The sequence below is a fragment of the Chiloscyllium plagiosum genome, chromosome 2, assembly GCF_004010195.1.
Source record: "Chiloscyllium plagiosum isolate BGI_BamShark_2017 chromosome 2, ASM401019v2, whole genome shotgun sequence".
NCBI lineage: Eukaryota > Metazoa > Chordata > Chondrichthyes > Orectolobiformes > Hemiscylliidae > Chiloscyllium > Chiloscyllium plagiosum.
In genome coordinates, this window is record NC_057711.1 from 72,735,609 (window position 1) to 72,751,926 (window position 16,318).

Here is a 16,318-nt window from a genome sequence, read left to right on the forward strand (position 1 = left end):
GGTTGAGGTTCTGGGTGTAAGTTTATTCAGCAAGCAAACTTACAACTTACACCCACCCACATTAACTGGGCATTCATGATTTTTAGGCCTCAATTGACCAAGACTACTGATGAATTTGATATAGTGTCACAGGTATTCATTAATCATCACAGCAAAGGATGTGTTTGCAACTTCATGGCAGCAGATCCAATCAACAGAATAATTGTGCTTATGATAGCACCTATTCCAATAAGGTCACCACAATGGTAACAGTAGTGAGGAAGAAGGGAGCTGTTCTAATGGATGAGCTCCTCCTGAATCATGCTGGGACCAGAGTCCTGGTGAATCACATAACTAGAGCTCTGAATAGGATTTTCAACTAAATCATGGGGAGAGGTTGGGTTCAATTGCATGAAAAATTGTGGAAAACATTTACATAGGGGAGGGATCAGCAGAGGTTATTGAGTTTCCAGTATAGGACAGAAAATATGGAAAGGCTCAGGAATCTAACTTCAGACACAGCAAATAAAGCGAGTGCCTAGGCAAAAATTTCAGTCAATATAGGACTGAGGGTGTTGTATTTAAATACATGCAGTATATGAAACAAGGTAAATGTAGTGCAGATTGAAATTGGCAGGTACCATATTGTGGGTATCACAGAAGCATGGCTGTAAGGCAATCAGAGCCAGGAACTAAATATCAAAGAATACACATCCTAATGAAAGGACAGGCAAAAGAACAGAGGGGGCAGGGTTGCCCTGTAGTAAGAAACTAAGTTAAATCAACAGCAAGGAGTGATTTGGAGTCAGAAGGCATAGAATCTATGGGGGTAGCGTTGTGGAACTGCAAAGGATAAAAAGACCTTGATGGGAGAGGCGTATAAGTCATCAGAATGTGGGAAGAAAATAAAATCAGGAGATAGAAAAGGCATGTAGAAAAGTCACATTACAATAATTATGGGGATTTCAATATGCAGGTGGACTGGGAAAATCAGGTTGATAGCAGATCTCAAGAAAAGGAATTCATGGAATGTCGACAGGATGTTTTTTTTGGAACAGCTTGAGGTAGATTTGGTGATGTGTAATGAGGCAGACTTGATCAGGGAGCTTCAGGTGAAGAAACCACTGGAAACCAGGTAATTCTGCAGGGGTCAGTGTTAGGACTGCAACAATTCATGTTATATATTAACTATCTGGACGAAGGAACTGAGGGTGTTCTTGCTAAGTTTGTAAATGACACAAAGGTAGGTGGAAGGACAGGCAGTGTTGAAAAGGTGGGAAATCTGCAGAAGGACTTAGATAGGCTAGGAGAGTCACAGATGGAATACAATGAGGGAAAGTGGCAGGTTATGTACTTTGGTAGGAAGAATAGAGACATAGACTATTTTCTAAACAATGAAAGACTTCGGATGTTGAAGTACAAAGGGACTTGGGAGTCCGAGTTCAGGATTCTCCTAAGTTAACATGCAGATTCAGCTAACAGTTAAGAGGGCAAATGCAATATTAATATTCATTTCAAGAGGGCTAGATATACTCCTGAGGCTGTATAAGGGTCTAGTCAAATGGTATTTGAAATATTCTGAGCTGTCTTGGGCCCTGTATCTAAAAAAGAATGTGCTGGCCTTGGAGGGATCCAGAAGGGGTTTACAAGAATAATCCTGAGGAGAAAGTCTTGCCATTGAGGAATGGTTGAAGACTCTGGATTTGTACTCAGTGGAGTTTACATGGATGGGGAGTGGGGTGGATCTGATTGAAACTTACAGCAGAGACCAGGATTGAGTGGCCATGGAGGAGATGTTTCTGGTAACAAGAGAGACTAGGACCCAAGGGCACAGCCTCAGAGTGAAAGGATGACCCTTTCGAACTGAGCTGAAGAGGGATTCCTTCAGTCAGAAGGCGGTTAATTTGTGGAACTCATTGTTGAAGAGGGCTGTCAAGGCCAAGTCATTGAGACTATTTAGAAAGAGAGAGACAGATTCTTAATTGGTAAGGGAATCAAGGGTTTTGGGGAAAAGGCAGGAGAATGGAATTGAGAAGCATATCAGTCATGATCAAATGGAGGAGCAGGTTTGATGGGCCGAATAGCCTAATTCTGCTTCAATATCTTATGGTCGTTTGGCCTTAGTCCAACTGGAACATGTGTCTGCTCTGTTATTAAAGAAAGGTAACTCGTGATGGTTTAACCTGAGGGTTACCAAGCCTCAGGCAAAGAGAGAGGCTGAGAAGGTGAGTCCTCCAATAGAAGCATCACAAAAATACCTTCCTAGACTACCCTAAAGTTAAAGAATGAAAAGCTCTGCTGCAGTGAATCTAATTCTGAAGCTATACTCATGGGTAGACATATGGTGGCTCAATGGTTAGCACAGCTGCTCCACAGTGCTAGATACCTGGGTTTGATTCCAACCTTGGGTGACTGCCTGTGTGGAGTTTGCACATTGTTCTTGTGTCTGTGTGGGTTTCCTCCAGGTGCTCCGGTTTCATTTTACAGTCCAAAGATTAGGTGGATTGGCCATGGTAAATTCCCCACAGTGTCCAGGGGTGCGCAGGCTAGGTGGATTAGCCATGGTAAGTGCAGGATTACAAGAATATATTAAGGGATTGGTCCTGGGTGGGATTTTCTTTGTCAGGTCAATGGGGACTTGATGGGCCAAATTCCACACTGTAATGATTCTATGATTTTAGACAGAATCTTCAGAACTATGCATAATTTGTCCATCATTGACAAGAGAGCCACTGCAAACAGGCATAGTAAGCAATGAGGGCAGAGCATCGCAAACAAATGCACAAAAGAAATGACTCAATAGGGCATGTGCTTCCAGAACGTATTTGAGCTCCCAATGCAGAAAGCAACTAGTTTTAAGCTTGTATTGAATCTGCATGGTGAGGAATTCTTTCACCTTCACAAAGACTATAAACATAATGTATATTGATAACAATGCTTGCGAAGGTGCTCTATAAACCTGTTCAACATTTCAAGCCTATTCGCAAATGTACCACTCAACGAAACCATAGACATTTGTGCCATGTCATTATAGATTGTGCATAATTTAGACATACTGCCATTTTCTGAATCTGTATTCATTGAATTTATGAACTTAACATCTCATGCATTGGAATTCAACTTTAATGACACCACATAGTAATCACAAAAGGCAGAGGTGTGGACTTGAAGGAGATAATAGTGAAAGTGAGGCGATGAAGGAATTTTAAAGCTATCGTATATGGGCCTGAAAAGATAAATAATTCATTGACGACAGTACGCACTACCCATTGTGATAATTTCACAGGGACTTGGTCAGTAAAACAAAGGAGCTCAAGTTCTCTTGTGGTGAAGTGGTAGTGTTTCTACTTCTAGATTAGGAGACCTGGGTTAAAGTCCTATCTACTCCACAGGTGTGTCAGAACATCTCTGAACAGGTTAATTTGAACATGTTATGGAGTCATAGAGATGTACAGCATGGAAACAGACCCTTTGGTCCAACCTGTCCATGCCAACCAGATATCCCAATCCAATCTAGTTCCACCTGCTAGTACCTGGCCCACATCCCTTCAAATCCTTCCTATTCATATACCCAACAAAAATGCCTCTTAAATGTTGCAATTGTACCAGCCTCCACCACTTCCTCTGGCAGCTCATTCCATTCACGTACCACCCTCTGTGTGAAAACGTTGCCACGTAGGTCTCTTTTATATCTTTCCCCTCTCACCCTAAACCTATGCCCTCTAGTTCTGGACTCCCTGAAACCAGGGAAAGGACTTTGCCTATTTACCCAATCCACGCCCCTCATACTTTTGTAAACCTCTATAAGGTCACCTCTCAGCCTCCGACACTCCAGGGAAAACAGCCCCAGCCTGTTCAGTCTCTCCTTATAGCTCAAATTCTCCAACCCTGGCAACATCCTTGTAAATCTTTTCTGAACCCTTTCAAGTTTCGCAACATCTTTCCAATAGGAAGGAGACCAGAACTGCACACAATATTTCAACAGTGGCCTAACCAATGTCCTGTACAGCCGCAACATGACCTTCCAATTCCTGTACTCAATACTCTGACCAATAACGGAAAGCATACCAAATGCCTTCTTCACTATCCTATCTACCTGCAACTCCACTTTCAAGGAGCTATGAACCTACACTCCAAGGTCTCTTTGTTCAGCACACTCCCTAGGACCTCACCATTAAGTGTATAAGTCCTGCTAAGATTTGCTTTCCCAAAATGCAGCACCTTGCATTTATCTGAATTAAACTCCATCTGCCACTTCTCAGCCCATTGGCCCATCTGGTCAAGATCCTGTTGTAATCTGAGGTAACCCTCTTCGCTGTCCAATACACCTCCAATTTTGGTGTCATCTGCAAACTTACTAATTGTACCTCTTATGCTCGCATCCAAATCATTTATGTAAAAGACAAAAAGTAGAGGGCCCAGCACCGATCCTTGTGGCACTCCACTGATTACAGGCCTCCAGTCTGAAAAACAACCCTCCACCACCACCCTCTGTCTTCTACCTTTAAGCCAGTGCTGTATCCAAATGGCTTGCTCCCCCTCTATTCCGTGAGATCTAACCTTGCTAACCAGTCTCCCATCGGGAACCTTGTTGAACGCCTTACTGAAGTCCGTATAGATCACATCTACTGCTCTGCCCTCATCAATCCTCTTTGTTACTTCTTTAAAAAACTCAATCAAGTTTGTGAGACATGATTTCCCATGCACAAAGCCATGTTGACTATCCCTAATCAGTCCTTGACTTTCCAAATACATATACATCCTGTCCCTCAGGATTCCCTCCAACAACTTGCCCACCACCGATGTCAGGCTCACTGGTCTATAGTTCCCTGACTTGCCCTTACCACCCTTCTTAAAACAGTGGCACCACATTTGCCAACCTCCAGTCTTCCAGCACTTCACCTGTGACTATCGATGATACAAATATCTCAGCAAGAGGCCCAGCAATCACTTCTCTAGCTTCCTACAGAGTTCAAGGGTACACCTGATCAGGTCTGGGGATTTATCCACCTTTATCCATTTCAAGATATCCAGCACTTCCTCCTCTGGAAAATGGACATTTTGCAAGATGTCACCATCTATTTCCCTACAGTCAATATCTTCCATATTCTTTTGTAAAGTAAATACTGATGCAAAATACTCATTTAGTATCTCCCCTATTTTCTGTGGCTCCACACAAAGGCCTCCTTGCTGATCTTTGAGGGGCCCTATTCTCTCCCTGGTTACCCTTTTGTCCTAAATATATTTGTAAAAACCCTTTGGATTCTCCTTAATTCTATTTGTCAAAGCTATCTCATGTCCCCGTTTTGCCCTCCTGATTCCCTCTTAAGTATATTCCTCCTTCCTTTATACTTTTCTAAGGATTCACTCGATCTATCCTATCTATACCGGACAATATGCTTCCTTCTTTTTCTTAATCAAACCCTCAATTTCTTTAGTCATCCAGCATTCCCTATACCTACCAGCCTTTCCTTTCACCCTGACAGGAATATACTTTCTCTGGATTCTCACTATCTCATTTCTGAAGGCTTCCCATTTTCCAGCTGTCCCTTTACTTACGAACATCTGCCTCCAATCAGCTTTCAAAAGTTCTTGCCTAATACCGTCAAAATTGGCCTTTCTCCAATTTAGAACTTCAACTTTTAGATCTGGTCTATCCTTTTCCATCACTATTTTAAATCTAATAGAATTATGGTCGCTGGCCCCAAAGTGGTCCCCCACTGATACCTCAGTCACCGGCCTGCCTTATTTCCAAAGTGTAGGTCAGGGATTGCACCTTCTCCAGTAGGTATATCCACATACTGAATCAGAAAATTGTCTTGTATGCACTTGACAAATTCCTCTCCATCTAAACCTTTAACATTATGGCAGTCCCTAGTCTATGTTTGGAAAGTTAAAATCCCCTACCATAACCACACTATTTTTCTTACAGATAGCTGAGATCTCCTTGCAAGTTTGTTTCTCAATTTCCCTCTGACTATTAGGGGGGCTATAATACAATCCCAATAAGGTGATTATCCCTTTCTTATTTCTCAGTTCCACCCAAATAACTTCTCTGGATGTATTTCCGGGAATATCCTCCCTCAGCACAGCTGTAATCCTATCCCTTATCAAAAATGCCACACCCCCTCCTCTCTTGCCTCCCTTTCTATCCTTCCTGTAGCATTTGTATCCTGGAACATTAAGCTGCAACTCCTGTCCATCACTGAGCCATGTTTCCGTAATTGCTATGATATCCCAGTCCCATGTTCCAAACCATGCCCTGAGTTCATCTGCCTTCCCTGTTAGGCCCCTTGCATTGAAATAAATGCAATTTAATGTATTAGTCCTACCTTGTTCCTGCCTGCCCTGACTGTTTGACTCGCTTCTGTTCTCATCTGTACCAGTCTCAGATTGATCTCTTTCCTCACTATCTCCCTGGGTACCATACCCCCCCCCCCCCCCTCACTAGTTTAAATCTTCCTTTGCAGCTCCGGCAATCTATCCTCCTATTCCTGCCCTCACTAGCTCATAGCACTGGGAGTAATCCAGATATTACTACTCTTGAGGAACTCCTTTTTAAATTTCTGCCTAACTCTGTAATCTCCCTTCAGAATCTCAACCTTTTCCCTTCCTATGTCGTTGGTTCCAATGTGGACAATGACCTCCTGCTGGCCCCTCTCCCCCGTGAGAACATTCTGCACCCCCTCTGAGACATCCTTGATCTTGGCACCAGGGAAGCAACACACCATTCTGCTTTTTCGCTGCTAGCTACAGAAACGTCTGTCTGTACCTCGGACTACAGAATCCTCTAACACAATTGATCTTTTGGAAGCCGACGTACCCCTCGTTGCATTAGAGCCAGTCTCAATACCAGAAACGTGGCTGTTCGTGCTACATTCCCCTGAGAATCCATCACCCCCTACATTTTTCAAAACAGCCTACCTGTTTGAAATGGGTATAGCCACAGAAAACACCTGTATTAGGTGCCTACCTCTCTTACCTTTCCTCGAGTTAACTCATCTATGTGACTGTATCTGAAACTTTCCCCCCTTCCTATAACTGCCATCCATCACATACCGTTGCTGTTGCAAATTCCCCATTGCTTCTATCTGTCTCTCAACCGATCTATTTGAACTGATAAGATTCCCATCCAACAGCATTTATGGCAGATATAATCCGTAGTAACTCTTAAACTCTCTTTAAACTCCCATATCTGACAAGAAATACATATCACTGTACTAAAGGTCGTTTTTGCCCTTTCACAATCTACAGACCCAGAAAATAACACCATCTTATTCCTCTACAAAACACTGCCCCAGGTTAAATTAATAGTTATGGCTTATATTTTAAGTTTAATCAAGAGACATATCTCCAAAAACATATAATCAAGAAAGAACCCATTCTAATCACTACTGCAGCCTCTCTGTTGGACACACTTAAAACAATGATTAACTTATCTGATTCTGTGCTGTGAACTTCACCCAAACAGGTTCCTCCAAGATTCGTTGTGAATTTCACTGTTTGTTAATTTTCCCAGACGCACACCGATGTCCAGCGAAACATGAATTCAAAACAGCAAAAACAGTAACTGTGTAGGTTCTCTCTCTCTCACTCTCTCTCTCTCTCTCTCTCTCTCTCTCTCTCTCTCTCTCTGTCCTGCACTGTCCTCACCACGTGCTCCCTTTGTCTGTTATTCTCCCTTTTAAAACTGCAGTTGTTTTGACTTTTTTTTCCAAAGTTCGAAAACAATGCAGTGGCATATAAAACAGGAATTGCTGCTCCTGGAGTTCGAGGAAATCACCTCCAGCATCTAAAATATCTCAAAAAAAAGGAGCAGCTGCTACATCCAGAAATTTTTCCCATCCTCCATCATAATCTTTAAAGCTTGGGCCAGGAGACCTGGGGTCAAATCACTCTGGCTGCAGAGGTGACTAATAACATCTCTGACCAGGTTGGTGGGAATGCATCTAAGGGAGGAGATAGACCTAGAACTACTTTGCTCCTAACAGCCTCCTATGTAATTTAGGGCTTACTCATGCAATCTGTAAACAGTAACAGTATAAGGTTTGTATTGTTGTTCCACAAGACTCTTCCAATTACACCTGAAAAGTGAATAGCCTCATCCATATTTGACCAAGGAACATATCAACAACAAAAACAGGGGTAAGAATTAAACAATAGATATGTTGCTTAAGAGGGAACCAATGTGGGTCAGTTTGCAATGCAGAGGAATGCTAACGGTGTGGGTTCAGTTCCTACACTGGTTGTGGTTACCATGAAGGTGACAAGTGAACAGAAATTGGTTGAAACTTTATTGCTGGAACAGCACAGCAGGTCAGGCAGCATCCAGGGAACAGGAGATTCGACGTTTCGGGCACAGGCCCTTCTTCAGGAAATTGGTGTGTGTTTGGACGTGGGAATCAGAGTACTGAGTGGCCTTACATGAACAGAGAGTAGAATCTAGGAAAAAAGCCAGGAGTGCATTAGAAAAATCAAGACTTGAGGTAGCAAAGGTTTAGAATATGGCTTCTGAACTGGCTGAACTAAAGCAGAAACAGAATTGAGTGCTTTTACAGACCATCACAGGATAAGTGGGTGGCAGTTCATTTTGTGACTAAATGTGACTCAAAGACTGAGAACAGGCTGGTTCAGGCTCAATCAGTTTCCAAGGAGGTGGATGGGGTTCGTGGAAAGGGCGCAGTGTTTATGGTAGGTTGTAAATATAATAGTGTTGGTATTTTCGATACTTAAGTGAAAGAATTATATAATCTCTATAGTGTGGAAGCAGGTCATTCAGTCTATCAAGTCCACACCGATCCTTCAAACAGCATCTCACCCTACCCTGGTAACTCCCATGGCTAATCCACCTAACCTGTTCAACCCTGGGTACTATGGACAAATTAGCATGGTCAATCCACCTAACCTGCACATCTTGGGAAGAAATCAGAGCACCCTGAGGAAACCTACGCAGACACTGAAAGAATGTACAAACTCACACAAACAGTTGCCCGAGGGTTGAATTGCACCGGGGTTCCTGGCACCATGAGGCTGAAATACTAACCACTGAGCAACCTCAAAAAAGGTTTATGCTCATCCTGATGTCAATCAAGTAGTTAGAGACAGTGGAAATATTAAGACTGATGGAGATGAGGTAGAGCTACATGGTGTCAGCATGTATGTGGGTGATACTTAATTGAATTAGCAGTAGAGGTGACTGAAGATTGTTTTTGTGACTAGAAGATTGTGTCGAGTGGTGTACCACAGAGTTCAGCTAGGTCCTTTGCTGTTTGTAGCTTACATTAATGATGGAGACATGCATATAGGAGGTATGATCAGTATGTTCACAAATGATACAAAAATTGATGATCTGGCAAATAGAGGGGGGAAACATTAGACCAAATAGGCAGATCTGTGGCAAATAGAATTTCATTCTGACAAGTGTAAGGTGTTGCATCTTGAGAAGATTAACAAATAAAGGGAGTACATAACCAGTGGTATGACCCTAGGAAGTACAAAGGATTAGAGGGACTTTGGCATGCATGTCCATAGGTTCTTAGCTTGGTTGGCTGGTTTGCAATGCAGAGGAATGCTAACGGTGTGGGTTCAATTCCTACAATGGTTATGGTTACCATGAAGGACTCTGCTCTTAACCTCTCCCTTTTCCTGAAGTCAGGCAACCCTATGGTAAAACCACCACAAGTTGTCTCCCTCTGTAATGTGGAAGCAGGACTTTGGTGACTTTATGTTTAGATCCTTGAAGGCAGCACAACAGGTAGACAAGGTGGCATATGGGATACTTGCCTTCGTTAGTTAAGAAGTGCAAGATGAAAAGTTCTGATTTTGTGTTCTTTTTAAGTTCTATATTGCCATGCAAGAGGGAAGAAATATGATAAAATTCAAAAGCTATCACCACATTTCTGTTTCCATCTTGCATTACTTGGTCTGAGCTATTTCAGATTAAGGGAAAATAGCAAACCTCCCCTTAACACCCCACTAGCCATAAGAATAGCAGAGCAAAACGGCCGCAGAATGCTTAGAGAAATTATTAATGATGCCCACAACAGACTCTGTAAATACAACTGAAAAATTTTGCATCAAAAATCTTTCCTCAGTGATGCAACAGACCATGAATGGACAGACACAGTACAACAAGCCATAGGTATTAGACGGCGACAAACACAGAAAATGAAAAAACTAGACTTGCAGAAAAAGCTAGACAAACTTACACAAAGTAACAACAATGACAACTCAGAAGCATAGATAAAAAACTTATCTGACCGATCCTTAACAGACACTGAAAAAGTCGTCTTAGTAAGCGGATTAAATTACAACTGCCAGGATGTGGACAAGAAAGATTTCTTAGCAGCATTAGAAACAACACCGAAAGACGACCAACTCACAGAAGAAACCCAACAAACCATCAGATAGACAGTCACACCAACATTAAGCAGGAAAAAGGAAGGAAACACATTCAATACACAGAAAGGAAAGCATTGGAAAGACTAAAAAAAACATTGTTATCCTAACTGCAGACAAAGGACGCTTGACAGTCATTCTAAATCGTAGAGACTACATTGAAAAAGCAAACGCACTACTTACAGATACCAACACTTACCAACAAGTGGCAATAGACCTAACCCCACAACTGGAGAACTGAATCACAGCACACTCAAAAAAATTCAGAAATCTGGAGAAATAAATAAGACTGACTTCCAAAAAATGAAACCAGACAGATCCAACACACCACGCTTCTACGGATTACTAAATATTCACAAACCAGGAGCCCCCCTCAGCCCCATAGTCTCACTACCTGGAACACCCACTTACAGATTGGCTAAGGAGCTACACCAAAGACTAAAACACTCAGTAGAAAACTCACACACCTCCATCAACTCCACTCAAGAATTCCTGAAGACCATCAAAGACACTAAGATAGAAGAGGATGAAATTAAGGTCTCTTTTGATGTACCAGCCCTGTTTACTTCAATCAACATTAACCTGGCCAAGGAAACACTGACTACACTATTCGAAGACCCAAAAACACGTACAGCAAACTTCTCAAAAGGGAGAATATCATCAAGCTAGTGGACCTATGCCTTACCATCCACTTCACCTTCAACAATAAAACCTACAGACAAACCATTGGAACACCCATGGGATCTCCGATATCAGGGTTCTTAGCAGAGATAGTAATGCAGAGACTCAAACAAACAACTCTGCCAACCATCCATCCCAAACTTTGGGTCCGCCACGTGGATACCTTTGTCATCACTAAACGATACAAATTACAAGAAAGCTTCAAGACCATCAATAATACCCTTACTGGCATAAAATTCACTAAAGAGGAAGAAAACAACAACAAACTGCCATTCTTAGATGTCACAGTAGAGTGAACAGCCAATGGGAAACTTCAAACCAGCGTCTACAGGAAAACAACACATATGGGACCAAATATTGAACTACAGAAGCAACCATACCAACACCCACAGATGAAGCTGCATCAGAGCATTATTCCAACGAGCCACCACACACTGCAGCACAGAGGAACTACACAGAACAGAGGAAAATCAGTTATAGAGTGTATATAAAGAGAAAGCCGAAATGTTCAGCATTGCTTCGCCTGAGGCCCACTGAAGATGTTACCTAGTAAGGTAACAAAACATCTGGAAATTAACCTTGCAGCTCAGCGAGCAAACCTACATCCAACAGCAGGGGTCTCAAACTCAAGCAAATTCCCCTCGCCGTTACTATTGTTTGGAAAAATCATTTGCACATTTTAAACTCTTGTTTACATAGCCAGAACTCTGCTGTAAATTGCTTTTCATTTTATTTTGAGCAGGCATTCAACACTACATCAAATATGGTGCTAGAAATGTTGAGTTTAAAGTGTGTGAATTTTCAGAACTATAAAAGAACCAAGAATCATTTTGCATCCAAATGTTTATCTGGAAAGAAGCAATTCAAATCCATAATGGTGACCAGAGAATTGACAAATGTTGAGTCTAATGAATCATTGTACATAACACATAAAGTAGACCTGACAAAGGAGCTGCGCTCCGAAAGCCTGTGATTTCAAATAAACCTGTTGGACTGTAACCTGGTGTCATGTGACTTTTGATTTTGTCCACTCCTGTCGAACACCAGCACCTCCACATCAAAGTAGTCACCAACAGATCTAAAGATGATAAATGGTTTGTGCCTATTGGATTGATGACTGCAGAAAGAGAACAAGAAGTGAATGTGAAGTGTCAGATAGACTTCAGTGCTTTGAGCAACAGTATGGTAGAATCCCTACACTGTAGATACAGGTCATTTAGCCCAACAAGTCCACACTACTACTCCAAAGAATAACCCACCCAGATCCATTCCCCTAACTAATGCACCTAGTCTACACATCCCTGAACACTATGGGCAATTTCGCTTTGTCAATTCACCTAACGTGCACACCTTTGGATTGTGGGAGGAAACCCATGGTGAGAATGTGTAAACTCCACACAGACAGTTGCACAAGGCTAGAATCAAACCCAAGTCCTTGGTACTGAGGCAGCAGTACTAACCACTGAGCCACTGTACAGCTTTGCAAATCTGTGCAAACCCCCCAGACATACAGAGCCAAAATTGAAGCCCTTGAAATTGAAAGTAAACCGATAGCTATATGATGGAACAAAACTCAACCTAAAGGAAACATGAAGCTGAGAGTGGAGTGCAATGAGAAGAACAAAGACCTGTAGTTTCAGATAGTAGATATTAAGCAAAATGCAGCTTGATGCAGCTGAACCAAGTCTAAAGTTTGAACTGGTAACTCGAGACTTTTATTTAATCAATAATAGGATGAGGGCATATCTGACCAGACCAGCATTTATTGCCCAAACTAATTGACCAGAAGACAATTGTTGAGGGTCTAGTTGAGGGTCTAGAGTCATATGTAGGTCAGAATAGGTTGGCCTGGCAAGTTTTGTTCCCTAAAGGAACAGTTCAGATGGGTCTTTAATGACAATTGGCAGCTGATACATAGTTAGTATTAGCCTAGCTTTGATTTTTATTAAAAACAAATTTCACCATCTGCTAAAGTGGGATTTGAAAGTAGGTCCTCAGAACATTAGCCCAGGGTTCTGGATTACTAGTGTCAGAAAGAGTGAATAGTCACTATTGATTATTAAACACATCTTAAAACATTACAAAGATATTGTGACAGATCTTGGCTATCATCCTGGTGGATATCATATCAAAGTAAATGAGAACAATGTAGCATCTGCTGAACAGAAGTCCAGGTGCCCTCAAGTGGAGCCTAAAGCCATGAGGAAAGAACCAGCATATTTACCAATCCACGAGGTCCTGAAAAAAGGGAAGAATTATAAGGCTGTCAAACAATCATCTTTTAGGGAATTGGCAGCTGATATTAAGCATAAAAAGCAGTGGAGGTGATCATCTCAGAACAGCAAAAACAAAGTGAGAAAAAAAAGATGCAATTAAAGATGACCAAAGTCAAGACCATAATAGGAGCAGAAGTAGGTCATAGGGCCCATCAAATCGATTCTGCCATTCAACGAAATCAAGACTAATCTGAGAATCCTCAACTCCACTTTCTTGCCTTATCTGATCAAAGATCTGCCTATTTCATTCTTAAATTTACTTAACAACCAACCTCTATAGCCCTTTGTGGTAAAGAAATCCATAGATTCACCATCTTCTGACAGAAGAAATCCCTCCTCATCTCAGTCCTAACTGGCCAACCCCTTACTCTGAGATTATGCTCTCTGGTCCTAGGCTTACCCATAAGGAACAAAGTTCTCTCTATCTACCCTGTTAAGATCCTGAAGAATCTTACATAATTCAATAAGGTTGCCTATCATTCTCCCAAACTTCAACAAGTACTGGAACAGCTTACTCAACCCCTCAGAAAGAAAATCTCTCTGTTACCAGCATCAACCTAGTGAACCTTCTCTGTACTGTCTCCAATGCCAGCGGGTCTTTCCTTAAATGAGGAGAATCAAAAACTATACACAGTATTCCAGCTGTGGTCTGACTCGTGTCTTGTATAATTTTAGGCAAATGTGAGGACTGCAGATGCTGGAGGTCAGAGCCAAGACCAGAGTGGTGCTGGAAAAGCACAGCATTCCTGATGAAGAGCTTTTGCCCGAAACGTCAATTTTCCTGCTCCTTGGATGCTGCCTGACCTACTGTGCTTTTCCAGCACCACGCTAGTCTTGGCTCTTGTATGATTTCAGTTAATCTTCTTTATTTTCGTATTGCATTCCATTTTGTTGTCTGGTTCATCTTTAAACAAGTTACAGACAAATCCAACCAAAATGTCATGAATGAATTTGCCCAGGTGTCTTACAACACCAAACGGTCAAATAAATATGTTATTAGCCAACATTTAAAATGTACATTCACAAACCCAATTGTATATATGTACTTATGTATGCCTGGCAGAATAGACTTCTCCCATCAAGTTCCGGTGAGTATAAACTTTGTCACTAACTTGTATCCTTTATAACAAGGCATTTCTTTGTGTAAGCACTCAATATTTTAAGGGTGAAACCTTTCCATGTTAATTAGCTTGTATGCAGCCTGGCTTGTTTTTAAAAATGAACAGTAATAGAAGTGGATCTTCTCCAGCTCAACAAGCCTTCCCAAAGAGACAGTCACATTGGCGAGGCTGGCAAAGCTGGCCAGGGCATGTCTGCACTAAAAACCAGGCACAACTCAAAAAGCATCTTTAGTGATTATGGCCATGCCTCATGGTGAAAAGTTACCTGAGGCATACACTTTCCAAGTTATAATGAAAGGTCATTGACCTGATGGTGTGTGAGTTATGGAATGTTTCAGCTCTTTTTATGTTTTAAGTGTGAATCCTGGCAGATGTGTGAAAGGCAGGACCACTGTGGTGCCAATAGTGCTAATTGGTAACTGCAATGAAGTGTTGTATTGCATGCGCAGTATATCCAACTTCCTATGTGGTAGTCCTCTGCAGTGTTGCCATGTTTACTCATACTCATAGAAGCATCCAATATTTTGTAGAGAGTAATGAAATGCAGCACTTCATTCATCCTTGAGCAGCATTGGAGCCAGGTTCTGTTGACGTGTTTATGGGCGCTGCCATCTGCAGTCATCACTGTCCAGACTGCCTTTGTCAGTCATAAAGCAACTTGTTGTCATCGCTAGAGATCAATGTTACAAACAAAAACAAATTAGAATCTATCATGCAATGTAACACTCCCTTGTGTCCCTCGTGGCTCAGATATTTAATTACCCCTATCCTTGGGAACATTCAAAGGACAAATATTTGCTTTGTGCATTATTATAGGAGAACAGTTCAATCAGAAAAAAAAAGACTTTACATTCAGAATGTGTAAGCATTGTAACATAATTATAACAAGGTTATCAAGTGACGGTCAGAACTGGATTGTTGACAATTATGCCGCTATTTATTATTACTGAATATCAATTTGCACTCATTAATTCAGCTCATGAATATGTTTTTAAAAAGAAAACACGACAAAAGTTATTAATCCCTCCCTGTGTGGGTCAGTCCTAATTAAAAGATCAAAATTGTGCTTCACTGACATCATATCTTCCTGCTTTGAACTTTAACTCAAATTGAAAGATGTTCCGTCCCGTTCTATATGGACCAGCCTGCAAAACCCATTGGGATTGGTTTCTGAAATCTCCTGAAGAAATATAAATAGGCACACATCAATGTTCACTGCTGCAGAATGCACAATGTTGCTTTCCAGACAGGTGTGCATTTGGAGGAAGAAAGGCAGCAGCAACAGTCTTCATCAAATAAAGAGGAATTAGGGGAAGGAAAGGATTCTGGGTAACATCCACACCTTTCACCGAGAAATCACAAAGATCAGTTCATAACTCAGAATTTCTATTGAGCTTCTCAAATCCCTCCCCTCAGAACTTATGCAAAATCCCTCTGCATGACATTCCTTCTTACATTTTTTACCGCTCCTTTCAGTCTGCATTGAAGGATATCAAACCATTCAGGCAACTTCTGCACTGGTTATATTCTAACCACGCTGACTGAAAACAAAAACTATGGCAATAAACCGCTTGACAGACCAAAGCCCCAAAGGTGATTATTTAATGCCAAATGTAATAAATACCTCCCATTTATTTCTCACCCATGTGGCCAACCAAAAGCTATTTTTTTCAAAGGAGGTTTCCTAATTCTATTATTTCTACAAGATGTTCCCCTGCGACCAAAGCAAAGCTGGGAGAAAACTCTTGAGAATTCATGGCCATTGACCAAGGGTGTAACACCCTTTAAGTGTCAGAATTTTCTGGTCTAAGTTTTTTGCTGACAAGATAACAGGCACTTGTGGAGGGAGAAAGATGTATGGTG